General features: G+C 42.4%; 1 protein-coding gene and 1 long non-coding RNA gene across 4 annotated transcripts in view; one reads left to right on the top strand and one right to left on the bottom strand.

Moving 5' to 3' along the window:
• Positions 1 to 1,218: 1,218 nt before the first annotated feature.
• Positions 1,219 to 20,282, bottom strand: LOC110125345 (uncharacterized). Of its 3 annotated transcripts, XR_002310025.2 has the most exons (4): positions 20,198 to 20,282; positions 19,697 to 19,822; positions 17,876 to 18,111; positions 15,225 to 16,958 (listed from the first exon to the last, which is right to left on the bottom strand). It is a non-coding gene; the product is annotated as an uncharacterized lncRNA (long non-coding RNA). The 3 variants fall into 3 exon arrangements; XR_011487643.1 differs by lacking the exons at positions 15,225 to 16,958; positions 17,876 to 18,111; positions 20,198 to 20,282 and adding exons at positions 1,219 to 5,805; positions 12,868 to 15,211 and having other exon boundaries at positions 19,697 to 20,124; XR_011487642.1 differs by lacking the exon at positions 20,198 to 20,282 and having other exon boundaries at positions 19,697 to 20,124.
• The window catches only part of POGZ (pogo transposable element derived with ZNF domain), a 57,457-nt gene continuing 51,050 nt past the window's right edge, over positions 20,224 to 26,630 (top strand). Inside the window, exon 1 of the mRNA XM_020874313.2 lies at positions 20,224 to 20,309. The gene's annotated coding sequence lies outside the window, so the exon portion shown is untranslated. The remainder of the gene's footprint in view (positions 20,310 to 26,630) is intronic.

The following is a 26,630-nucleotide window of genomic DNA, read 5'->3' as shown; positions in this document are numbered from 1 at the left end:
CTGTTTCATGCATATTGTCTGACATAAAAACCCTAAGACTGCCAGGTGATGGCAGAGACCACAGTGGGAGTAACTTCAGTCCTTACTCGATTAAATTTAATTCCTTTGGAAATGATTTACAAAACCTCTTCAGAAAAGTTTAAAGTAAACTGGCCTTAGCCAGGATTTGGTTCGCCACTGAGGCCCCAGATCCATCTATGTGGTGAGTTGTACCGGTGTCTCTCGAGTTCTGTAGTGTATCAGGAGGATGAAGAAATGTGACCCTTGGCAACACCAGAGTGGCAGAGCAACTGGCCTTCCTAGGAAAAAGCCATCTTTCTCTGCAGGCTGTGAAAGAGAGGGTCTTCTATAGATTGAAGATTACAAGGAGAACATGACCTCAAGGAGAATTACAAAAAGTTTACAAAAAGAACACAACACTCTCACTCCCAGCTAACCAAAAACTTTCCTTCTCCTCTTCAGTTTTCCCCCTGAAAGAAGGAATTCCTTAGTTTATCCTGGGATGTAGCTGGAAATTTTACAGTGATTCTCTTTGTATCTTGTCTCCCTTGATTGACCTTTTATTTTGCCCTCAAATAATTTATTTCAAAATGACTTTCTCTTGGATTATAAACTATATTAATTTATATATGCAAGTAAATATATATGTGTATATGTGTGTGTGTGTTAGTTGTTCAGTTGTGTCTGACTCTTTGTGACCCCATGAATTGTAGCCTGCCAGGCTCCTTGGTCCATGGGATTCTTCAGGCAAGAATACGGGAGTGGATTGCCATTCCCTTCTCCAGGGGATCTTCCTGACCCAGAGATCAAACCTGGGTCTCCTACACTGCAGGCAGATTCTTTACCATCTGAGCCACCAGGGAAGCCCCGTGTGTGTATGTATGTATATATTATATATAATCCAAACTCTGTGATTGAAATAATTTTACATATAAGATTCTGTTTTCAAAAAAAAAAAATTGAGATCTCTGTGAATAAAAAAAAAAAAAAAGATTCTGTTTTCCTTTTTCTAAACAGCTTGATTGAGGTATAACTGACACACAGTGAACTGCACACATATAAATATACAATTTGACTATATATATATATATATATATATACACACACACACACACATGTCTGTGAAATCCTCACATTCAAGAATAAGGTGAGAGGGTAAAAAAAAAAATAATAATAAGGTGAGAGGGTGAACATACCCATCCACCAAAAACTGGGCTGTGGGATAGGGTGGGGGTAGCTATGTTCTCCCTAGGTTTTAAACTCTTGTTATCAATTCGTGCTCTTGAGTAATGAGACAAGATGAATCATTCATAAAAATTTTTTTCCATAGAAGCAGGCAGACAAAAACAACTTCCCACCCACTTGGCAGATGATCAGTAGTTCATTAACCTAAATCATGTCACTGCACTGTCAGTCCCCTTTCTTCATTGTGTAGGGTATTCGGCTGGAATGCAAAGGCTGGGAAGAGTGCCCAGCTGGTGTCCCAGGCCAGTTCTTGGCTTCCCTGCATGGAAGCAGGAAGGGATTTTTGCCCTGAGTTCCCTGCCAGATTTGCTTTCCTGCAGTCCATCATCATTGGGTACCTTATTATTCAGTTTAGGGTCTCAGGTATAAATTCCTTCTTCCCTCTGGCTCCTCAGTTTTCCTCATGGTCTCAGAGGAAGAGATATTTATTTATCGTTCATTCTAAAACCAGCCTCTCCTCTTAGTGTCTAGACTTAATAATTTCTGTTCCTTTCCACCATTCATCAATATTTATTGAAAACCCACCAGGTACCAGACACTGTTTTAGGCTCCTGGAATATTAAAGAAGTCAAAACAGACAGAAACCCCTGCCTTCATGAGTTGACATCCTAAATGAAGTAGGACAACTAAAAGCTAGAATCTTATTTCCCACTAATTTCCCTTTCTTCTCTATCATCTCCAATAATTCTTCCCTGCGATACCTTCCTTATGGCCTGAAGATGTATAGGAGAAATTTAGCCCCATTCTTTCGCAGATTGAAGCTGCTGTCTTCTTGCTTTCCTTTCTGTTTACTATGTCTGAGTCAAGCACTTTATTTTATGGGAGGGTTCCAAGTCCTCTCATCCCTCCTCTGCAGGTGAGTTCAGAACTGAAGGCTTTTCGCAGTCCTCCCTATACTGAATGCCTTCCTGGTGTTCCACATTCCTTTCTCCTTGGGTTCCTACACCAATGCTCTGTCCATGATCTACTCCAGCTCCTCCCCTGCCTCCTACGTGGGAGTGTCTTCCCCGTCCCCTGACTGTGGACACGGTTCTTTCCCCTGCCCCCTACTCTTCTCTCTCACTTTCATGCTTCCTACTGACACCTCCAAAAGTAGACAACATCTCTCCAAGCTCTGTTTTAGACACTGGCCTCTCATCAGTGTACGAAATCTGTACTTCTAACTTGCTCCAGGATTTCTGCACATGTGCCTCTCCCCTTTACTTAGGACACATACAAATGAGGTGCGCTAAATTCCCCAGTAACCGGTTCTCCTTCCCAGCTTCCCTGCCTCTGCTAATTACAGTCCTCCTTCTCTCCAGTATCAGCAGCAACTCCAGGCTTAGAATTGTACTAGAGACTAGCTGCTAAGAAAACTAGCCAGCTACCCTGATTCAGGGGATAAACAAACAAACAATTATATAAATAAACAAATAAAGCATGGGAAGATGTGGGGGTTAATCCTAATCTTAGGCAAAGGAGTCTAGAAAACAGTCTTTGATTTCAAAGGAAGACTTAACCAATACTAGGTTGAAGTCAGAGGGCAAAGAAGGAAGGTGCAGGGTACTGGAGTGAATGTAGGGGAAGTGGAGGGTGGCTGAGAGCCTCAGAAAAAGGGGATTTGAAGCAGGAAGAGAGGGAAGATAGGAATCTAGAGTCAGTTATTTGCTGATCCTCTATCCTGGGACGGCTAGCTCAGATAGGATTTTGCTCCCATTAGTGAACTGATGTGGAATGACAGACAAAAATCAGGAAACTCAACTGTCACCGCCAAGAAGAAGCTAAAAAAAGACATTACCAGTGGTATCCTGGAATAGAAAAAGGATATGAGACTAAAAACTAAGGAAATCTGAAGAAAATATGGACTTTAGTCAATAGCAATGTGTCAATATTGGCTCATTAATTGCTATAAATACACCATGTTAATGTAATATGTTAATAATAGGGAAAATTGGGCATAGGGTATCTGAGAACCATCTCTTATTATCTTTGCAACTTTTCTGTGAATCTAAAATTAGTCCTAAATCATTTATTAAAAAATAAAAGCAGTAAACGCTAATGAATTCTTGATTTTGAAACTTCCGCTCCCTAAGCTCATGGTGAAGGACCTATCACTGACAGAATCCCTGTCGGTGAAGCCTGGTAAAGACACTATTATTATCCCCCAAACCTAGAAACTGGAGAAGGAAATGGCAACCCACTCCAGTGTTCCTGCCTGGAGAATCCCAGGGACGGGGGAGCCTGGTGGGCTGCCGTCTACGGGCTCACACAGAGTCAGACACGACTGAAGTGACTTAGCAACAGCAGCAGCAAACCTAGAAACACTGCTGTTGTCTTTGATGTCTTCCTCTCCCGGGCCCTTTACATCTGAGCTATCATCAAATAATATCGATTAAAAAAGGTTTTTTTTGGTTACACCACTCAGCTTGCTCCCCTCAGACCCCAGCAGTGAAAGCGCACAGTCCTAATCAGCGGACTACCAGGGAATTCCCTGTTTGAAATTTAAAATATCTCTCATCTAGAAGTTTCCGTGTATAACACAAAAATCTTCATTTCTGTTTTGGAAAAAACAATGCTGCAAATAAAAGCAAAAGACTCATAAGTCAGGATTATTTATAATTCATATAACAAGCAAAGGGTTAATTTCTTTATATAAAAGTACAAAGACAACCTATTAGGAAAATGAACAAAGGATAGCAACGGGAAATGCAAAAACAGAGAAAAAATGATTAACAAATAAACATGCAGAAAAAATGTTCTGCTTCACACATGATTAAATACACGCAAATTAAAATAACTACAAAATGCCTCTTCAGTATGTTAGCTGCTTGGTCATGTCTCTTTGCAACCCCATGGACTGTAGCCAGCCAGGCTCCTCTGTTCATGGAATTCTCCAGGCAAGAATACTGGAGTGGGTTGCCATTTCCCTCTCCAGGGGATCTTCTCAACCCAGGGATTGAACCCAGGTCTCCTGCATTGCAGGCAGATTCTTTACCAGTGAGCCACAAGGGAAGCTCAAAATACCTCTTCTGCTGATTAGATTGGCAAATTTTTTTCCACTATTTTTTTGTTTTAGAATGGTATTGTTGTTGTTTAGCTGATAAGTTGTATCCAACTCTTTTGTGACTCCATGGACTATAACCCACCAGGCTTCTCTGTCCATGGGATCTTCCAGGCAAGAATACTGGAGTGGGTTGCCATTTCCTTCTCCAGGAGATCTTCCATTCTTTACCACTGAGCCACCAGGAAAGCCCAGATTGACAAATTTTAAGTTTGGAAATTTGTGGAGTTGGCAAGTTGTATTTAAGAACATAAATTCTCAAATTTTCTTGGTATGAGTGAGAACTGGTACAAACTTTTTAGAGAGCAACAAGGCAATAATGATCATTATTTGAAATACAAATAAACTTCCATGTAGTTTAGCAAACTAGCAATTTTACTGCTTGTTTAGTGTATGAATATAATTGGATGATATGCCAAAGCATGTGTGTGTGTTTAACAAGGGTGGTACTTTCGGCATAATTCCTAAAAGCAAAAATTCATAAACGAAGTATTGTCGAAAGTAACTGGAGACTTGAAAAATAAATCATGATACAGCTATACCACAGATGTTAAAAAGATGAAAGTAGATTTCTATATGTCTATATAAAAATACCACCAAAGATTGAGTTTTTAAGAAAGGAAAATATAAGAAGGAAACAAAGGAAGGGTATTTATAATATGATCTCATTTATGCAATGAAATATGCATACAAAAACATAAAGACAAGACTGGCTACATAATTTGTAACCTTGTGCTAAGTGAAAATGACATGAGGCCTCTTGTTCAAAAGTTAAGAATTTAAGGTGGGGGGAAGGGATAAATTAGGAGTATGAGATTAACAGATACACATTACTATATATAAAATAGATAAAAACAAGCAACAAGGGTTTACTGTATATTACAGGGAACTATATTTTATATAATAACCTATAATGGAAAATAATCTGTATTTTTATATAAAATATTTCATTAATTTTATTTTATATAAAAGTATGTAGAGTATATATATAACCAAATCAGTTTGCTGTACATTTGAAACTAACACAATATTGTAAATCAACTGTAATTTTTTTTTAAGTTAGGGATTTCAGGAGAGTAACAACAGCAGAGCATTAAAGCAAGCTCAAGGCCCTTCCGAATGCAATCTGGGTGGCTGGACAAGTCTCACGGCTGAGAAACTGATCCTCTCTCTACATTTGGTTCATCCTGATGATTTGCAAGTTCTGTATTTGTCAATTTGCCTACTTACTAAAATTTTGCTGTAATTCCTCAACCAGTACTCATAAGGCTTTCATGGTCATTCCCAGACAAGTCCAGAGCAACAACAAATCTGAGTCAAGGGACAGTTACATTCCCAGTTGAGGTCCAACAGGGCAACACTCACTCTGCCTCTTTTTCAGCTCTCATCCTGCCAAGCATCCTATCCACGGTCTGTTCAGTGCCGTGTTTTCCAGGTGTGTTTTTGTGACTCCACTGTTTTCAGTGGCCCCCAACGGTACTGCTTAAGTGCTTCCAGGTTCAAGAAGGCTGAGCTGTGCCCTACAGAGAAAGCAGGTGTTAAACAAGCTTCCTTCAGGCAGGATTTAGAAAGCTGTTAGTCACACGTTCAATGTTAATGAAACAATAGTCATTAAATAAGGTGTCTTTCAACAGAATCACACACAAAACAAGGTTATGACTTTATTAGTTGAAAATGTTCTGATCACAGGCTTGCAAGAACCTTCCCTGTATTTCCCCCCAGGAGCAATGGTATTTGCTAATTCAATGTTGGAGGCAACATTATAGAACGTAACCTCCTTGAAAAAGAGTCAACTGTTTATTGATAGCTATGTGCTTAAAACTCATCTGAGATACACAAGAAACTGTTAAGAGTGGTTGCCTTTGTGAAGCTAGACTGGAGTTGAGGAAGAGAAGGGAGATTTTGTTTTTCATTTTATGCCTTTATGTACTATTCGATTTTTTTAACTCTTAAGTATGCTTTCCTATGCTGTGCTTAGTCGCTCAGTCATGTGTGAATCTTTGTGACCCCATGGACTGTAGCCCACCAGGCTCCTCTCCCCATAGGGATTCTCCAGGCAAGAATACTGGAGTGGGTTGCCATGCCCTCCTCCAAGAAACCTTCCCAACCCAGGGATCAAACCCAGGTCTCCTGCATTGCAGGCAGCTTCTTTACCAGCTGAGCTACCAGGGAAGCCCAAGAATACTGGAGCGGGTAGCCTATCCCTTCTCCAGGGGAACTTGCCTACCCAGGAATTGAACCGGGTCTCCTGCACTGCAGGCAGATTCTTTACCAGCTGAGCTACCAGGGAAGCTCAACTTTAAGTATATCTTACCTTTATTTTTTTTTAAATAAATTAAAAACCATATATCTCAACCAACAAGGACTGATTGTATAGCACAGGAACTCCATTGAATATTCTATGATAACCTAAATGGGAAAAAAAATTGAAAAGGAATAGATACATGTATATGTATAACTGAATCACTTTGAGAGACACCTGAAACTAACACAACATTGTTAATCAACTATGCTTCAATATAAAATAAAAATTAAAAGAATAAATAAAACCTTATATCTCAAAATTTCCCCTCATCTCCTCCATGTCTAAAGCAATATTAAATTAGGTTCTCACCACCTCAAGCCAGAATTTTTGCAATGGCCCCCTAATTGTCCTTCCTTCTAATTTTCTCTTCTCCAATCTTCATCTGCCAGATGAATCTTCCAAATACACCACATTCATCATGAAATGTTCCAACCATTCGTCATCGCCCATTAAAGCAAATCTAGCTTTCAGAGTCTTATGTAATCAGACCTCAATCTTATCTCTCCCTATTCCCCAGTTCTACTGTCTGACCATCCCTTCTCACCCCCACCTCATCTGTAGCATTGACCATGCCAGTTTCTGCCTCCATAGTTTGGCCTGGATCCAAGCCACATCTCTGTCCATTATTTGGTTCCACTAAAATAGTGAAATTTCTTTTCTCCTATGATTTTTCCTGTTTTTGAATTTTTATGGTGCTAAACTACAAAAGGAGTGTTTCATTTATATGTTATCTATAACTGTTGAATTGTATATATTTATTTAAACAACACATGTGCTTATGGACTTCCCTGGTGGCTCAGCTGGTAAAGAATCCTCCCACAATGTGACAGACCTGGGTTTGATCCCTGAGTTGGGAAGATCTCCTGGAGAAGGGAACGGCTTCCCACTTCAGTATTCTGGCCTGGAGAATTCCATGGACTGTGTAGTCCATGGGGTCCTAAAGAGTTGGACACAATTGAGTGACTTTCACACTATGCATTTATACTATATGTCAGACACTATTCTTTTACATATATTACCTCATTTAATCTTCATGACAATCTTATAAAGTAGGTGTTATTATGCGTTGTGTTCCTTGTGGCCACCTGGACTGTAGCCCGCCAGGCTCCTCTGTTTGTGGAATTTTTCAGGCAAGAATACTGGAGTGGGTTGCATTTCCTCCTCCAGGGAATCTTCCCGACCTAGGGATCCAACCTGGCCAACTGCATTGCAAGAGGCTTCTTTACCACTAGCGCCACCTAGGAAGCCCAGATGGTATTATTGTTCAGTTTGTAAGTTTGTTTGACTCTGCAACCCCATGGACTGCAGCACACCAAGCTTCCCTGTCCTTCACGATCTCCTGGAGTTTGCCTAGATTTACGTCCATTGAGGTGGTGGTGCTAACCATCTCATCCTCTGCCGCCCTCTTCTCCTTTTGCCTTCGATCTTTCCCAGCATCAGAGTCTTTTCCAATGAGTGGGTTCTTTGCATCATGCGGCCAAAGTATTGGAGCTTCAGCTTCAGCATAGTCCTTCCACTAAATATTCAGGTTGATTTCCTTTAGGATTGAATGGTTTGATCTCCTTGCTGTCCAAGGGACTCTCAACAGTCTTCTCCAGCACCACAATTCGAAGGCATCAGTTCAGTGCTCAGCCATTCTTTATAGTCCAACTTTTACATCCATACATGACTACTGGAAAAGCCATGACTATATGGATTTTTGTCACAAAGTGATATCTTTGCTTTTTAATATGCTGTCTATGTGTGTCAGAGTTTTCGTTCCAAGGAGCAAGCATCTTTTAATTTCATGGTTGCAGTCACTGTTTGCAGTGCTTTTGGAGCCCAAGAAAATAAAATCTGTCATTGCTTCCACTTTTTCCCTATCTATTTGCCATGAAATGATGGGACTGGATGCCATGATCATGAGCACTCCAGTATTCTTGCCGTGAGAACTCAATGAGCAGGTGGTATTATCACCCTTCTTTTAAACATGGAAACCAGAGCACGGAGAAGTTAAGTAAGTTGCTCAAGGTCACACAGCAAATTGTAGAGACAGAATTCACACCCAGACAATCAGACTTCCCTGGTGGCTTAGCTGGTAAAGAATCCACTTGCAATGCAGGCGACCTGGGTTCAATCCCTGGGTTGGGAAGATCCCACGGAGAAGAGAACAGTGACTTACTCCAGTATTCTGGCCTAGAGAATTCCATGGACTGTATCGTCCATGGGGTCACAAACAGCCGGACATAACTGAGTGACTTTCACTTTCAGACTAACTCTTAACTATATACAATTCTGTTTTCTGTTAAAGAGTCATGCCCTTAACCATAAACAGTTCTGTCTGCTGACTGCTCAAATGGATAAGTGTATGACTAGTTTCTTGAGGGAAGGGATTATATCTTCCATTTCTTCTCTTGAGAGCCCCATATCATGCTTAAGAAGGTCTTATCAACTGCCTAGACTTTCCTGAGCCTCACTTTTATGGGAGGCTGACACTCTTAGATCTAAGGATGGGGACTTGGAACTGAGAAGTTGGGCTAAGCATGCTTCCCTTGAACTTGCTTGCTGCCTTCCTTCTCCTTAAATTCACCATCTTCCTCCCATGGTGGGCTGAGCTAAGCCCTTGGCTGGCTTTAGCTCTCCCCATTGGACTCCTCATCACTTCTTATCAAGACCTCACAGTGAATCCTGTGGCCACAAGATGGTGAGATGGATGTTGGCTCCATGGGGAAGACTCAAGGTCACACAAGAGCAAAAGGCGGGATTTCATTCATCCATCCAGTCTCCTGCCCTCCACTCTGCAGCCTACCCACAGGCTTCAGCAATACGTGAACAGTGAACTTCCAGATGTTCAAGCTGGTTTTAGAAAAGGCAGAGGAACCAGAGATCAAATTGCCAACATCCATTGGATCATCAAAAAAGCAAGAGAGTTCCAAAAAACATCTATTTCTGCTTTATTGACTATGCCAAAGCCTTTGACTGTGTGGATCACAATAAACTGTGGAAAATTCTGAAAGAGATGGGAATACCAGACCACCTGACTTGCCTCTTGAGAAACCTGTATGCAGGTTAGGAAGCAACAGTTAGAACTGGACATGGATCAACAGACTGGTTCCAAATAGGGAAAGGAGTACGTCAAGGCTGTATCTCGTCACCCTGCTTATTTAACTTATATACAGAGTACATCATGAGAAACATTGGGCTAGAGGAAGCAAGAATCTTCCAGCAAGCTGGAATCAAGATTGCCAGGAGAAATATCAATAACCTCAGATATACAGATGACACCACCCTTATGGCAGAAAGTGAAGAAGAACTAAAGGGCCTCTTAATGAAAGTGAAAGAGGAGAGTGAAAAAGTTGGCTTAAAGCTCAACATTCAGAAAGCTAAGATCATGGCATCCAGTCCCATCACTTCATGGCAAATAGATAAGGAAACAGTGGAAACAGGCTGACTTAGTATTTCTGGGCTCCGAAATCACTGCAGATGGTGAATGAAGCCATGAAATTAAAAGACGCTTACTCCTTGGAAGGAAAGTTATGACCAACTTAGACAGCATACTAAAAAGCAGAGACATCACTTTGTCAACAAAGGTCCATCTAGTCAAGGCTATGGTTTTGCCAGTGGTCATGTATAGATGTGAGAGTTGGACTATAAAGAAAGCTGAGCACCAAAGAATTGATGCTTTTGAGTTGTGGTGTTGGAGAAGACTCTTGAGAGTCCCTTGGACTGCAAGGAGATCCAACCAGTCCATCCTAAAGGAGATCAGTTCTGGGTGTTCATTGGAAGGACTGATGTTGAAGCTGAAACTCCAATACTTTGGCCACCTGATACAAAGAGCTGACTCATTTGAAAAGACCCTGATGCTGGGAAAGATTGAGGGCAGGAGGAGAAGGGGACAACAGAGGATGAGCTGGTTGGATGGTATCACCGACTCAATGGACATGGGTTTGGGTGGACTCTGGGAGTTGGTGATGGATAGGGAGGCCTGGCATGCTGTGGCTCATGGGGTCGCAAAGAGCTGGACACAACTGAGTGACTGAACTGAACTGAAAGTGCATGGAGAAATGCATAGTTTTAAGATTCATGTAGGCCTGTGTTTGCAGCTTGGCTCTGCCACTTACTGTGTCACCTTTGACAAGTTACTGAAGTTTTCTGAGCTACAGTCAGGCATCTGAATGCGATTATGTTATTGTTAATAAGGCAATTGCTAAGAGTAGGCACCAGCTTCCCTGGTGGCTCAGTGGTAAAGAATCCGCCTGCCAACACAGGAGATGCGTGTTCTATCCCTGGGTCAGGAAGATCCCCTGTAGGAGGAAATGGAAACCCACTTCAGTATTCTTACCTGGAAAATCCCATGGACAGAGAAGCCTGGTGGGCTACAGTCCATAGGGTCACAGAGTCAGATGTGATTGAGCATGCATGCAAGAGTAGGCACTGACTACACGCCAAGCACAGTTCTAAGTATTTTACATATGGGAACTGTCCAATCTTCATAACTCTATGAGGAGGTGCCATTATTGTGTTGTCTTCATCTTACAGATGAGGAAACTAAGGCACAGTGAGGTGAAGTAACTTTCCCAATGATGCACAGCTGGACAAGGAGCAAGTTGGCCAACCTTTATAGCACTATCATGAAGCTATGAAGAGGTAACATGCATGAAATATCTGATGTATGAGGACTCTGTAAATATCTCCTCTGTATCAGCTGGGATTAGTTTGGGCTTCCCTGGTGGTTCACATAGTAAAGAATCTGCCTGCAATGCAGGAGACTCAGGTTTGATCTCTGGGTCAGGAAGATCCCCTGGAGAAGGGAATGGCAACCCACTCCAGTATTCTTGCCTGGAAAATCTGTGGACAGAGGAGCCTGGTGGGCTACAGTCCATGGGGTCACAAACAGTCAGACACAACTGGGCAAGTAACACTTTCACTTCACTTTCACATAAAACAGAAAATGTGAGTAAGAATGATTTAAACGAACTGAAATTCTAGTTCTCTCTTATGGGGAAGAAGTTCAAAATAGGCATGGCAGGCCCAGTAGGGTCTCCTTCCTAGTAGGGACTCAGGCTCCTTCTAGGTCTCTACTCTGCTCTCCTTAGCCCATGGCTTCCATCCTCAGGGTTGCCTCCTGGTAACAAGATTTGCAGCTGCAGATACCACATCCATTATAAGCAGCAGAAATGAGGCTGAGGCAAAGGGGAGACCTCCCAGAAAAGTCAGCCATCTTTAAAGGCTGTTCCAAGAAACCACCTCCGATAAGCTAGGCTTATTGACACTTTGAATAATATAAGGTCTCTCTGCCAGTAAGGAGACATGAAGGACTGGGTACTGACTAGCAGTCTCCTCTCTCACAGCATTGAGATGTCCCATCCAACCCTACACACGGACATGTCAGAGTCCTCTCATTCAACAGTCTTCTGAGATCCAACTTCATTTCTTCTGTTTTTGTGTCAGCTTCCTGTCCTATCTTCCTCAAACCCTTCTTTTTTTTTTTCTTCTTTCTTTTTTTGGCTGTGCCAGGTCTTCATTGTGGCATGCGTGATTTTCAGTTGTGGCATATGGGATGTCCCCAACCAGGGATTGAACCAGAGTCCCCTGCATTGAGAGCATGAAGTCTTAGCTACTGACTCATCAAGGAAGCTCCAAACCCTTTATTCTTAGGTGGGTGACAGACAAGAAAGAGCATCTTCATCCTTAAATGATCCAAAGGTTAAAAACCATTCATTCATTCACTTGACAAATCGTCACTGAATACCAACCCTTCGTCAGAAACCACATGAAGCACTTGAGATATGCAATGAAAACACATGTTCTAGGGCCTCATTTAGCTTATAGTCTAGGGGAGAAAAATATATTTTTTAGAGAGATAACTATTCTTTACCAATCAATTATGATTCTCCTGAAGAAGGGGTGCATCACCAAGCTGAGGAGAATCAAGAAAGGTTTCACTGATGGAGTGACATTAAAGAGAGAACTGATGGACAGGTGGGAGTGGGCCCAGGAGGGATGCATGTCCCAGGAAGGATGGCACATCCCAGGCAAGGAGGCACGTCAGTACACAGAGTATGCCGGGAAGACAAAGCTGGGCACAGAATGCCCAGGGCGCGATGCCAGGAGATGAGGTCTAAGAGGTAGGAAGGGACTGGAATGTGAATGTCCTGATGGGATTTTTATCAGCAAAGTTGACTCAAGCCTGTGAGTGACAAGGAACTATTGAAGTATAATGGCGAGAGGCACATGTTAGATGGGGTTGGGGGTGGGTGAGCACAGAGGTAGGGGCCTCTGTTAGGGGGCTACTTACATAGTTTAAGAAATGATGAACTGGGGACTTCTCTGGTGGTCCAGTGGCTAAGACTCCAAGTTCTTAATGCAGGGAGCCTGGGTTCGATTCCTGGTCAAGAAACTAGATTCCACATGTCGCAACTAAGAGTTTGCATGCCATAACTAAAAGATTGAGTGTGCTGCAGCTGAAGATCCCAAATGCTGCAACAAAGATCAGAGATCCTGTGACCGGGGGCTGGGACCAAGTGCCCCCAAATACATATATTTTTTTAAAGGAAGTGATGAATTAAGACACAGTTGGGAGAATGGAAAGAAAAGTTTGAGTGTGAGAGATGAACACAGTCAATAAACACAACATTGTTCCTTCAGGCCTTAGCAGTCAAATCCTTCTCAGTTCAGTTCAGTTCAGTTCAGTCACTCAGTTGTGTCTGACTCTGCGATCCCATGAATCGCAGCACGCCAGGCCTCCCTGTCCATCACCAACTCCCGGAGTTTACCCAAACTCATGTCCATCAAGTCGGTGATGCCATCCAACCATCTCATCCTCTGTCATCCCCTTCTCCTCCTGCCCTCAATCCCTCCCAGCATCAGGGTCTTTTCCAATGAGTCAACTCTTCACATGAAGTGGCCAAAGTATTGGAGTTTCAGCTTCAGCATCAAATCCTTCTGGATGGTAACTAATGCCGTCAGTGGTCTCTAGTTGATGAAAGTAGGATGGATACGCTCCACATCGTTCACCCTCATCCTGGGGACTCAATCCTCTCTCTATATGAAAATTTTCTTTGGCAACCCACTCCAGTATTCTTGCCTGGGAAATCCTGTGGACAAGAAGAGCCTGGTGGGCTATAGTCCATGGGGTCGCCAAGTCAGACATGACTTAGCAAAAAAACGACAACAGCCCTACTTCTAGATTCATACAAACCTCCTAGGTGTTTCCTCCATGCCTTATGCAGGCTTTCATTAGCCTGGGTTCCTAAATGGCTACAGGGAGAAGTGCTGCTCTGCAACCCTCAGTTCAGTTGCTCAGTCGTGTCTGATTGAGACCCCATGGGCTGCAGTACGCCAGGCTTCCCTGTCCATCACCAACTCCCAGAGCTTGCTCAAACTCATGTCCATCAAGTCGGTGATGCCAGCCAACCATCTCATCCTCTGTTATCCCCTTCTCCTGCCTTCAATCTCTCCCAGCATTAGGGTCTTTTCCAATGAGCCAGTTCTTCGCATCAGGTGGCCCAAGTATTGGAGTTTCAGCTTCAGCATCAGTCCTTCTAATGAATATTCAGGACTGATTTCCTTAAGGATTGACTGATGTGATCTCCTTGCAGTCCAAGGGACTCAAGAGTTCTCTGCAACACCACAGTTCAAAAGTTATACAACCCTAGAAGCAAGAAATAAACTACCGTATGTGAGCTATGTTCTTTACTTGGATCTTTCTATTATAGCAATTATCCTAACTAACACAACATGCTGCTACTATTTCTTTTACGAGAGTAGTTCTGCTCGAAAGAAATTCTCAGTAAATCTTTGGAGTGGGAGGTTAAGAACAAGCTGTTAGTGTAGGCTGTGGTACAGCCTCTGGATGCACATGGAACAGTGGTCCAAGTTAGGAAAAATGTTTCAGGCTGTGCAGGTCTCTTAACACTAAAGTATTTCTGTAGTTGGTCCTCACGCTGCAGGATCTCATTTCAAAATAAAATTCCATTTGGGAAAAAGTTGGAGGTTTCTCTTAAGTTCAAATATTAAAAGGGTGTAGTAGAAAGAAGTACATGGAGCTGCCTTGTATGCAGTATCTGTCTATTCAACAAAAGCCTGATGATTCTGACTCTACGCGCCCAAGCCTTTCCTGGAGCAGGGCCTCCCTCAAGCTAGGCTTGGGATGGGGGGGCGGTGAGGTGGGGCATTTTCTATAACAGAAACATCTTTTCTCGGCTAAGATTCTCCCTCACTTGTTTTGTGTTGGTGTTTGTTATGCCTTGACAGCAGAAAGTCCTTTTTTTAAATTTTAATATCTATTTATTTATGCCTGCTCTGAGTTTTTGTTGCTCCACGTGGGCTTCACTAGTTGTGGCAAGCGAGGGCTACTCTCTAGTTGTGGTGTGTGCACTTCTCACCGCTGTGGCTTCTCTTGTTGTGGAGTGCAGGCTCTAGGGCGTGCGGGCTCAGTGGTTGCGGCATGTGAGGTCCTCCCGGACCAGCGATCGAGCCCTTGTCCCCTGCACTGCTAGGCGAATTCTTAACCACTGGACCACCAGGGAAGCCCAGGAAGTCCTTCTTGAATTATAACTTTCTTTCCTCCTTCTGTAGTTGCAGAATCTCTCCATGTTCTCAGCGGAGGTAGAAAGAGCGCTGGCAACTGGCAGTGTGGTCTATGTCAGAGACAGAAACAGAGAGATGAGTACGCAGACGGTCATAAATCCCCTTTCTCAGAGGTAAAAGGGAAGCACCCATATGCCTGGGTTGGCTGTTCCTTCAGACAAGAAAACTGGTCCTCAAAAAAAAGTGTGTGGTTAAGGAAACTGCCAGCTTTTAGCACCCCGAAGGTTTATTTAATTAGGTAATTCATTTATTTATTTACCTCCACTGACACTGAATAATTAACTTGCCTCACTGCCCTACTGCCAGAAGGCAGCAGCAATCTACCTAAGAAAGGCACAGCTACGGGCAGGTAAGTGGGTTCTCCTTCTGACTTGTTTCAGATCACTAGAGGAGGATACTGAATATATAGCTGCATCATTATTTTCCTCTACAAAACATGAAAGGGGATTGCTTTCCTCCCAGGAGAGAATACGTTTGCTTCTATAGAAGTTCTCTATAAGAAGAGTTAACTGGAGGCCATGCTGAAATAAAAAGCATATTAATTTTATCCTGATACAAGGTCAATCTCTTCTAATTTTTAAAATGAAGAACTTGGGACTTCCTTGACAGTCTAGTGGTTAAAACTTTGCTTCCAGTGCAGGGGCACAGGTTCATTCCCTGGTCAGGGAACTAAGAGCTCACATGAGTGCGTTTGTGCTAAGTCACTTCAGTCGTGTCCAGCTTTTTGCGACTCTATGGACTGTACCCTGCCAGGCTCCTCTGTCCATGGGATTCTCCAGGCAAGAATATAGGAGTGGGTTGCCATGCCCTCCTCCAAGGGATCTTCCCAACCCAGGGATTGAACGTGTGTCTCTCAGGTCTCCTGCACTGGCAGGCGGGTTCTTTACTACTAGTGCCACCCAGGAAGCCCAAGATCTCACATGCCGAGTGGCAAATAAACAAATAAAATGAAGAACTTGAAGTACATAACTACAGCACACATTTTTTTTTGTTTTTGTCAGCTGTGCTGTGAGGCTTGTGGGATGGGATCTCAGTTCTCTGACCAGGGACTGATCCCAGGCCACGGTAGTGAAAGTCCAGAATCGTGACCAGAATCCTAACCACTAGGTCACCAGGGAACTCGCTACAGCACTAAAATTTAAGCCTGTTTAAATTCTATATTGTAATAAACTAAAACATGAGAGAGAGAGAGAAAAGGAAAGAGGCAAGCAAGAAAGAAAAAAGAAAATTGAGGTGATAAGAGACTAAGAAGTGATAAGAGGAAGAAGGAAGCGAGAGGCAGATGGTTTTTCCAGAGCCAGAGAGGGAAAAGACAGGAACAAGATAGCGAAAGGGAGATGTGGGGAGAAGCAAACAGTGAGCAGAAGCCTTGTGCCAGGTGTTTTATGTCCATTATTTCACGTTTGTTCAATGTGCATTCATCATAGAGTTAAGGTTTGAAGCAGGGGAGTGATAATATCAGATGGACATTTTTTAAAAGCATTGACTTATTTATTTTTGGCTATGCTGGTCTTTCCCGCTGTGCATAGGCTTTCTCCAGTCGTGAGCAGGAGCTACTCTTCACTGCAGAACACGGGCTCGAGGCGAGCAGGCTTCAACAGTTGCAGTGCACGGGCTCAGTTGCTCTGCAGCAGGTGGTATCTTCCCGGACCAGGGATCGAACCCGTGTCTCCTGCATTGGCAGTCAGATTCTTAGCCACTGGACCACCAGGGAAGTCCCACACGGTCATTTTTTAAAGACCGCTGTAGCTGCAGAGAGGGCCATGGGTGAATGCAGGCAGACAATTTTGGAGGCTGCTGTGGAAATCAAGGAGAGAGATGATGCTAGCTTGGATTAGAGTGGTGGCAGGAAGAATACAGAGGAGCAGAGAGAAGTATGGAAATTTTAGGTGGAAGACTAAAGGAACTAAGCCCTTTCTATATGTTCTCACTGTACCTTACACTTATCTCATCGTTGCCTTTATTACGTCTTACTGAAATTACCTTTTTACTCATGTGTTTCCCTTTAGACCTGGGCTGCCCAACATCACTAGTCATGTGTGGAATCTGAGCAGGGCAATGTGAGATGTGCTCTAAGTGTAAAATACACACTGAATTAGAACAATTCAAAATAAAGAATACAAATATTAATAATTTCTATATTGCTACATATTAAAATGATACATATACATATTTTGGTGGGCATAAAATACATTATTAAAATTAATGTTATTGGTTTCTTTTAAATATCTTTATGTGGCTACCAGAAAATTTTAAATTACATGTGTGGCTCACATTCTGTTCCTACTGAACAGCACTATGAGAGAATATAAAAACTGAGGTTTCTCCAAGGCCTACCACTTATTTAAATAAGCATTGAATGAGTAAATATATTTGGCCAGGTCACATTCAAATTCTGACTGCAGGTATGTATTAATGATGAAGGCTTTCAGTGTTGGTTCATATTGTTAACAATGCTGGCTTCACTGTTGGCTGAAAAAGAATGTGTTTTCTAAGCCAGTTAGACCCAACATTGCCCAGAGTTTGGCTAAAAATTTTAGAATACTTTTGCAATCCATCTACTTGTCTTAGATATTCATCTACTAAAGAACATAGTTCACTTTTGGCTCAGTCTCTCTGGAAACCATGTGGCACAGGCATGGTCCCATAATTGAGGACCATCTTAAAGCAGGCATTCTAAAAGCAATGACTAAAACGTGAAACAGAATACCTACACATTGCAATCTGTGACTCTCTTCTGAAGCTGTGACTTCATTTTCACTCAGTAGTTCAGCACCTTGCCAAATCTGTGCTTCTCTGGAGCTCGGGTACTTGAGCCAAAGGAAATGAGCACAGTGTCCAGCTGACTCTGCGGTCACAGCCAATTCAAGTGGAACACTTACATGTCTTTCGAGCACATCAGCACTGCTCTTGTTTTATTCCCCTGCAGCTTTACATGCGCTGTGCTTCGCTGTCAAGTCACATCAATCAGAAAGAACGATTTTACGAGCCAGTAGGGGTCTGGCATGTTGTATCTCTCAGAACCCTTTTAATTAATTCACTAAAGTCTTTAAGGAAACAGCTTGGTAAATCTCTTCAGCAAGTTTCCACTGCTTAGCAGTCTGACAGCATTAAAATAAACTAGAGCTCCATGTTCTGTTTTAACCTTTTCCAAACATGCTTACTACTGAATATAGCTAAGGGCAGAAACACAAAAGAAAATTCAGCCTTAATTCCTCCATGGAATCATGTGACTTGCAAAGCTCCCAGCCTACACTCTCCCAGTGAATGATGTAATGGAAGCTGGGGCCCACTAATCGCTTTTGACATGAATAACTTGAATAACGTGTAGAAACCTTTCCCCCCCCTGATTTGTGTCAAGTGAGCTTAGCTTTTCCACATTTAAGTAAACTTCTCAAGCTCTATACTGACAAGAGCCTTGTCAGTATATATATACACATTTTTTTCCCCCTAACATTTTAAGTAATCCACATTCCAAGGTCAAGAGAGCCTGCATCTGGTGAAAGGGCTTTAGGGCAGACACCTCCACGCTAAGCTTCATTGATGATGTCTTCGCGTTACAGGATCCCCATCCTGATATTTTCCCTACGCACAGAGTAAGGAACATGCCATGTTCATTCATTCAACCAGTATTTACTGTTTGCCATAAGCAAAGCACTTTGGAGAATATCTAGATAAATAATAAATAGTTATCATTTAATGAGTCTCTATTATAGCCTAGGTATCTTAAAATACACAACACTGCAAAGAGATTAACTCCATTTCACTGCAAAATAAAACAGGGTCTCTAATTTGAGGAGTTTACATTTCACAAAGATTTCTGGTGTATAGGTGGTATAGACGTGTGTGTGTGTGTGTGTGTGTGTGTGTGTGTGTGTTCTGGTGTATAGGGTGGTATAGATATGTGAGTGTGTATGTGTGTGTGAGTGTGTGTGTGTGTGTACTCAGTTGCAACTGACTCTTCTTGACCTCATGGACTGTAGTCTTCCAGGCTCCTTTGTGCATGTAATTTTCCAGGCAAGAATACTGGAGTGGGTTGCCATTTCCTACTCCAGCGGATCTTCCCAACCCAGGTATCAAACCTGCATCTCTTGCATCTCCTGGACTGGGAGGCGGATTCTTTACCACTGTGCCACCTGGGAAGCCCGATATAGACTATATGTATACATAAATGCTGTTTCTGATGAAATTTACAAGTATGTCAGATTATTTAATCCATAATACCCAACAGTATTCTAAACTAAACACCCAAATGTTTGTTGACATACCAACCAGGAAAGAGAGAGGCTGTGTTCCATCCACATTAAGAACTGCATGGCAAAAGATAATTAGAAATGCATGCAGCAATAAAGCAAAATTTCCTAAATCTGAATGAGAAACTAGGTAAATTACCTACCCATCGAGATTTTTCAAAAATAATCTTAATTAAACTTGGGCTGAGTTATGATCTTACCACTTTTTTAGAAGGGCCATTTATTAGAATGAAGTAAAATAAAACCTCAAAGTCATAACCCACGGAAATGTTCATTACTTACCAGGGTGATGTTTTGGGGAGTCGACCTCCATTGGCAAAATTACTGTCACACCGAAATCTTATTCTAAGTATCTGGTGAGGGCAAATGAGAGCCTTGGAGCCTGATCTTGCCAAATGTAATTTACATCTAAATTAATTTGAGAGAGAGAAAAGAAAGACTCTGTGTTTAAAACTCGCCTTTTAATTTTCCCTTCAGGCCACCTCTTCTGCACTCTTAATATGGCTCCCTTCACGGAGTCGGAGGCCAAAAGAGCATCATGACAAAAAGAAATGAGCCAAAAAAAGACGAGTCTTGACAACCCAAGCCACTCACGGGGTTCGGGAGCCCAAGGCCCCATCTTCAACTCCCCGGCCGCCAGCGCCCCCTCGCGGGCAGCGGCTGCTCAACCGAGGAGAGCCGGCAGCCACTGCCCTTTGGGAGAGACTTCAGGGCTGTCTTCTCCCTGCGCTCCGCCTCGCGTACCCCCGCCCCGTCCCGCCCCCGCCGCTGGCGCCTCCGCACCCGTCTGCAGCCCAGCCCCGGGCGTTCGCCGCTCCTGCTGCTCCTGCCGGCGCTGTCCGCACACCCACCCACACGTCAAACGCCCTCTTTTCCCCTGAAAAGTTTCTAGACGGTAGGGACTATTTTCTTCTAATGTAACCTTCCACCAAACTGGAGGGAAAAGTTATCCGAGGCCTGGGAGGGGTCGGGGTTCTGGGGGCGGGGGATGGGACCTGGCTTTTTAAAAAACAGGTCTCTTTTTGGGGAAAATAAATGATTGGGCCTCCAAGCCAGAGCTTTGTTTGCTGGGTTAACTGGAAAAGGTGCTTGATGATGCTGAATATTTAAGATAGAATTTTTCTTAAATTAACATAATATATATTGCACCAGATAAATGGTTCTTGTCTTCAGACCTTGCAGTTCTTTCTGTTGATTCTCATCTGAACCCCTTCTTCCCCCAGGCTCATAAATCCTTACCTTCAGCTATAGAGAAAACAAGATCCCCTGGGAATGACTTCTTAAATCCTACAGACAAAAGTCAAACCTAGAAACTGCTGTCCTGGGAAGTTGGCTGAATTCTATCCATATTCTGGATGGGTAAACTCACCTGCAGAAATATATAGTGAAAACCCACTAGGCCTATATTTTTTTCAGATTTTAAGTGGCAAAAATCAGTTTGGCAAGGAGTTTTAGGAAGGGAAGGAGAAAGAAAGGGAAAGAAAGGAAGGAGCCGGAATAAAAGGATAGAAAAATATTACATACTACGAGTCAGTATTCTTTCATGAAACCAGTATCATGTGTGCATGTACGGGGTCAAGAAGTAGAATATATTTTTTACTGTGTGTTGTGGTCGAAAAAATGTCTGAAAAACCACTGCGATAGACAATGGAATTATTTTAAGAGACCTAGAAAGGTTTGAAAAGTCATCTACTTCATTCCTCTATACTTCGGCAGTGTTTCATTTAAAGAGTGTGTGTGTGTGTGTGTGTGTTAGTCGCTTAGGCCTATCCAACTCTTTGAGACCCCGTGGACGGTAGCCTGCCAGGCTCTTCTGTCCCTGGGATTCTCTAGGCAAGAATATTGGAGTGGGTGGCCATTCCCCTCTCCAGGGAATCTTCCAGGGATGGAACCTGGGTCTCCTGCATTGCAGGCAGATTCCTTAGTTTCTGAGCCACCAGGGAAGCCCCCATTTAAATAATAGGCCAGATTTAGTTATTCTTCTTGCTTCATTCTTCCCATCTCAATATATACTATTAATGGCTTGTGAATAATTTGTGTCTTGAAAGCTATTATTTCAGTAAAGAAAGCTTTAGCTTAAAATATGAAGGGAATTCTGCCAAGTTCCTCTTTTCTCTATGGCTCTTCTATTACCCTGTGACCCCGGGGCCATGGACACATTCCACGTCTGGAAGCACTGTCGGAAGTGCAGACCTGAAAGCCTGGGTTACTAGAATATCATGCGGTCAACTATTCCTGTGGATCTATTTTTTAATATATGTTTACTTTAAAGTAAACATTTTTCTCTTTTCCCTAAATGTTTATTAAAATATTTTTATTGCCCTATGTAAGTCATATGAGAGCCTGAAGCTCTTGAATTTGACTTTGTCCCTTCTCAGTGGGGGAAGCTTGCTTTTGTGCTAATCAGGGCTATGGTCTCTGACTGAAATTTCTGTTTTTACCCCCATTACACACACTCACTTCATTCCTGCCATTTTCATTCGTTCAACATTTGGATCAAAAGGCTCACATGTATATGTGGGTGAAGGTGCTGATGGCAGGGGAACACTTTCATCATCAATAGTGGGCCACTGGCCCAGTGATAACAAATAATGATTATTATTAACACATATTTCTCAACACTTTCCTGTGCTAAGCAAATTACGTGCATTGGGTCCATGAATTCTAATAACACTATCTCGTAATTGAAGAAACTGAGCTTAGATGCGGGTAAGTAATGTGCTGGTTTGTGAGTGGCAGGACTCTTTACCTGGTCTCTCCTTTCATTTTTTTTTTCACTGACTGAATACTGAATCTGAGTGTTTTCCTCCAAAGACCTCTTGCCTAAAAGGCAGTTGTGATACCAATTAGATTGATTATGTTCCTTGAAGTCATGCCTTGTTAACTGGCATCTGAAGTGCACCACAGATTTTATTTATCAGGCAAGAGGGGGTCATTGCAAACGTGGATGGAGGAAGGGGAGCCCCTGGGTAAATTGTTTACAAAGCTGTACACAGATGTGTTTTGGGAGAGAAGAAAAGCAAACACGGTGAACTTACTTAACTGGTTTTATTTCCTGTACATGTTTGTCATGGATCAGGGCTGCTATTCAGCTAGTTGTTCAACATTTTGAGTACCAATCCTGCCAGTAAATCTTGGTGTTTGACCTGTAGGGGTCATGGGAGTTGGAGCTCTTTGAGGGAGAGCAACAGGGGATGGGGAGAATTTTTGTGCAATTAGAAAAGTAATCTTTTGAAGAATAACATGCTTTCCTTTTTCCCTTTCTGAGAAAATGACTTGATCCTCAGTTGGCCCTTGATATTCATCTGCCTAGGGGAGATAAGGATTTGTTACAGAAGGAATGAGGGGTAAATAACTGAGATATTTGGCTTCTGACATTCAACATGGGATTTTATAGCAAGACAAGAACTTTCTAAGCCAGGTTAGTGGCTTGAAAGAGGATTTCCTAAATTCCCTTAAAAAAAGAATTCCTGTGTCTCCCTAAAGAGCCCCGCTTGGGGAACTTAATTCAGGAAGTTCTCCCAGACGGTGTGGCTGCCAGGCCCGATGCCTGCTGCTCAGTGGCAGCGGGATGTGAAGCCAAGGCAGGCAGGCAGGCCTGTGTTTTTGGTCCTGGGGGAATGATGGGAAGTAGGGGAACAAGAAATAGGCGCAAGGGGAAACTGTCAGATGTGTGTCCCAATTTCTCCCCTCCAGGCTTCTGTGTAGAGATGACAGGGGTACATCATAGAATGGGAGGGAATGGCAGAGACTAGTCCTACTTGGGCCCTTGTAAGGAGGCCCAGGATGCTCTGTTCCCCTCTGTCACACCCCGCAGAAGTGTGGTCAGGCAGGAGGCCTGGAGACCTAGCTTTCTTGGGAAAGCCACAGTGAGAGCCACAGTGATTGACTGGCTGGCTGGTGGCTGGAGGGGTGAACTTCCGGGACAAGGTGACCCTGGAGTGAACACTGCAGAGGGAACCACCGCCTTCCGCTTCCCTGGGCCAGGGCGCCATGGGCCTCATAGACCCATAGTCACAGAGCTCAGAGGAGGTGGGGGGAGGGCCACGGGGCCTGAGCACCCTGAGGGAGGCCACCTCACAGACCGTAGCCATATGGTCTCCAACCGCAGATTTCAGCTGCAGACACCAAGAGGGCAAGGAGTGGCCGGGTGGAGAGGGGACATGGCCCCAAAGGCCAGAGCAGTCAAAGGACACTACACCTGAGGGGTCTCTGGGTTCTCTCCTTGGTCATATGGTTGATAAGCCCTGCTGATACACTTGGAGAGATGCTGGGAAAGAGGGTGAAAGTGTGAGAATGCTGAGAAAAATGTGAGATTGCTGAGGAATGTTATTTTCATCCAGAGAATAAGTGGTACCTAAAGGAGTTATTTAAATTATCTGATGAGGCTTAACTTTCTTTTTTTGCTTTTCTTTTAATTATTTTAATAATTGTGAAATATTTAAGAAATAAGAAGCCATGTCAAGAACTTATGTATCTACTACCACTCAGTACAAAAGACAGAAACATTACCAATACAGTTGAAACTTCCAGTACCACTCCACAAATGTCACTTTTATTAGGTTGAACAATATGAAATTGTCAATATTTGACTGTTTTTTACCTACCAAAAAACCCCAATAATTTTATATGAGTTTGATATTTAACCTTTATGAGTTTGATCAGTACCTTGATCATTCTGTTACCCACTTGGAATGTTTTTCTTCCTTTCCTTCACGTATCTACATCCTACCTGTGCTTTAAGACAAGATCTGAGCGCTAATTTTTGCACGTTTTCACTGAAGACTTGAGCCTGCATAGAGCTATCCTCCCCCACCAACCCAGAATGTACTGTCTGTCTCTGGCAGCGTTACTTTATTTAAAAAAAAAAAAATTATTTAGGCTGTGCTGGGTCTTAGTTGCAGCATGTGGAATCTTTAGTTGCAGCATGCAGGATCTAATCCCCTGACCAGGGCTAAAACCCAGGGCCCCCTGCATTGGGAGTATGGAGCCTTAGCCACTGGACCACTAAGGAAGTCCCTCATGTAGCATTATTTTATATGTCATATTCTTTCATTGTCTGGACTGCAAGAATTAGCACCTAGCGATATTATTTTGCTTGTTAAGCTGTTTTGTTAGTTAACACGTGGAAGAAATAACAGGGTTTGACTCAATTTTTATTGGATTAAAGACAGTATACAGTTTATTTCTTGAAAGTTATGATTTGCAGTAATTTTATAAAAGATGCTTGAGCCCCACACCCAAACTAGTTAGGAGAGACATCTTAAAGGGAAGCAATCTGAGAAAGAATCAGAATATGGAGCCTATCATCCATGAGTGTAGTCAAGTTTTATCATGTCCCATTAAATACTTATGGGATAGGGTATCTTAAGAACTAACAATAAAAGCCACCATTTATGGAGGAACTAACATAACTCAGGTGCCATCCTAGGCATTTTATATACTATCATCTCTATAATACAATAACCCTACAATGTAGGGAATATCAAGCTCTATCAAGTTAACCATACTTATTTCCATTCTTAGCCATAAAAATGTCCTGGGGTAATTTCTTTCTTCTTTTTTTAATCCAGTCTTTATACCAATGTATTTATCAGTATAGTTAGGCCATGCTGAATTAGTACATTAATTGAATCTCAAAGGCTTAGCACAGTAAAGGTTTGTGGTGGTTCTGGTAAAACCCGTGTGTTTTGAAAAGCTCAGTAGTTCAGGCCTTCTCCCTGGGGTGACTTAGGAATCTTGGCTGTTTCTATCTTATGTTTCTACCATTCCTCTAAGTAGGACGAGAAGAGCCACACCAGCCTTTAAGTGGGCTGGGAGTCACACATCACTTAACACCCATATTCCCATTTGCCAGGACTCAATGTTGAGGCCCTACCTAACCCTTGCAAGGGAGGCTGAGAAATGCAGAGAGAACATGAATATTCAATAAGCCACAGCCAATGAATCAGGTGGAGTGGGGCCAGGTATCCCAAGAGGGTCACTTTATTAGTAGGATTGGAGAATCAGAGATAATCTCCTCAGTTCCAGTGGTATCAAGTTCAGCTGGCTGGGGTAGCTAGATTATCTGACTATCTTTCAGGTTTTAGAGGCGCTTGGACTTTCACAGATATTGAAGAACATTTGGGGCAAAGGTAAAGGAAGACATAAAATAACAGTAACAACAACAATAATAATAAGCCACTTAGAATAAGAAGGAACTCTATAATAGTTCTTTGGGCACACGTGTTCATATGATTATTGAGAGGCTATCATTTCTCTGGGAAGACAGGATGTGAAGCATCTTGTTCAACGAACCCTGAGCCTGAGGTGCTTTCCCTGGGGACCATGAACAGACATGGGAATGGGCTTTAAACCTCAAAGTGTTTGCAAAATTTTGTGTATATGCACAAATGTGCATTTTTCTGGTAGAGATTATCCATAGCTTTCATAGAGATTTTCAATAGCTTCATAATGCATAAAACATTAACATTTACTTTTCTAGACTAGGAATAGAATTTCTGAATAGGAGAAGCAGAGATCAGAGGCTATCAGGAAGCAGGTGCATAGGAAAGAGGAAATTCATATTCCCACCTGACTCATAGTACTAACACACCAATGCATTTACATGCAAACCTAGAAGTGAGAATTATTTCCTGGCTGAATGAAGGTTAAATAATTTTCCTTCTTTAAAATTATTTTAAATTGGTGAATCTTGGCACTTTCACATTTTCAAATTTTATTACCTTTATGTTTCAGGCAATGGGAAAGGCATTAAAAATGCCTTTTTGGCTATCACAGGAGATGGTCTCCTTGCTATCTCTAACTCTTACTGTATATAGCCAACAATTAGAAGATAATCCAAAAAAATCTGACCACTTATCTACACCAGAAAAATTTTAAACTTATTTCTGGAGGATACCTCAGTCTCCTCAACTGTAAAACAATGATATTAATCCTCATGTCCTTCAAAAGGATGACTTAAGTTGTTTTAACGTCCACAGTTGTGTCTGGAAATTATTACAACTGTAATAAAAAACAAACACTGCTAAATTAGAAAAAGAATGTATCTTAGACCAAAAACATTTTTAAATTAAATTTTGCTTTGCACTCTCTTATAATGAACAAGCCACATAACAAGTGTGTCCATAAAGTGGAGAAGGAAATGGCAACCCACTCCAGTATTCTTGCCCGGAAAAGTCCATAGACAGAGGAGCCTGGCGGGCTACAGTCCATG

Source organism: Odocoileus virginianus, chromosome 5 (genome assembly GCF_023699985.2).
Source record: "Odocoileus virginianus isolate 20LAN1187 ecotype Illinois chromosome 5, Ovbor_1.2, whole genome shotgun sequence".
Taxonomy (NCBI): Eukaryota; Metazoa; Chordata; class Mammalia; order Artiodactyla; family Cervidae; genus Odocoileus; species Odocoileus virginianus.
The sequence above is the reverse complement of the archived record's forward strand: the minus strand, read 5'-3'. Positions and strand labels throughout refer to the sequence as shown.